General features: G+C 35.8%; 1 long non-coding RNA gene across 1 annotated transcript; it reads right to left on the bottom strand.

Annotated features, from left to right (window-relative positions):
* Window positions 1–390: 390 nt before the first annotated feature.
* On the bottom strand, window positions 391–804 carry LOC118481945. The gene is made up of 3 exons (XR_004866392.1): window positions 715–804; window positions 540–604; window positions 391–464 (listed from the first exon to the last, which is right to left on the bottom strand). It is a non-coding gene; the product is annotated as an uncharacterized LOC118481945 (long non-coding RNA).
* Between the last annotated feature and the right edge of the window lie 270 nt (window positions 805–1,074).

Below are 1,074 nucleotides of genomic sequence, written 5' to 3'. Positions count from 1 at the left end.
AGGAGTGAGAAAGGGGCGGTGGATTTTGATGTGTGGTAGATCAAGTGTCATTATCGCAAGCAACCGCTCCATTAATATATTTGCATGGTATATCATCCAAGAAATCAGCAATCAGCAGGTAACAAGCCATGTTCAATAGCCTACTTACCAATAAAATAATAATTGAATATCTAACTGAGAATGATTTACGAGGTGGTATAAAAAAATAGACTTCGGGTAATCTTTCAACCCGTTCGGCCCATTCCCTTTTGGCTAAACCTTTTTACTCATTTGACCCATTTGAGACATGTATAAATTAAAAAGAAAAATTAAACCCAACCCAAGTTAACCAATCATAAGTAAATGGGTTGAAATTGTCACCTCTAGATACAAGTATAAAGATTAACAATTACCAAGGATAGGCTCTCTGATGTCTGATCATACGGGTGCAAGAACTTTGGATCATCTTGTACGGCAATCCAATTCTGAAAGTGTGTACAAAGGAGTTAGTTGAAACTTGAAATGGAAGCGAAAAAAATTGACATGATGTTGTAACAAACCTCAGAAGGGGTTCCGATTGAATATCCATCAGGAAAGAGGTTTATGAAGAAAAAAATATCAGCATCTGACAAAAACAAAATTGAAAATATGATGATAGCAATCCAAGAATCCAAACAGCCCCAAAAGGCATGCAAATGTGAGATGTATGAAAATTAATGTTCTTTAGCAAGATACCTGATATTTCAGAATCATCTTTGCCATTCTCAGCAACATCAACCTACAGGATCAGATTACGATCATTACATTAAGAAAGTTGTATTAAACTACTCACCGGAGTAGAAAGACAAACGTAGAACGTTTGCAAACTGCCGGAACCCTAGTTAAAACACAAATACTTGAAACCAAATAACAACAAACTGACATCCAACTAACCTAAAAAACATAAATTACACCCGGCTATGACCGATCACCATCGTCAATAACCGCCGACGAGTGAATAAGCCACTGGAACCCCATCAGTTTCTTACTTTCATAATAAAACTAAAAGTAAAATAAAAAAAGTCAAAAACACTATGTAAGAACCCTAATTCTTCA

The sequence above is a fragment of the Helianthus annuus genome, chromosome 9 (assembly GCF_002127325.2).
Source record: "Helianthus annuus cultivar XRQ/B chromosome 9, HanXRQr2.0-SUNRISE, whole genome shotgun sequence".
NCBI lineage: Eukaryota > Viridiplantae > Streptophyta > Magnoliopsida > Asterales > Asteraceae > Helianthus > Helianthus annuus.
This window is presented reverse-complemented; position numbering and strand designations above follow the sequence as displayed.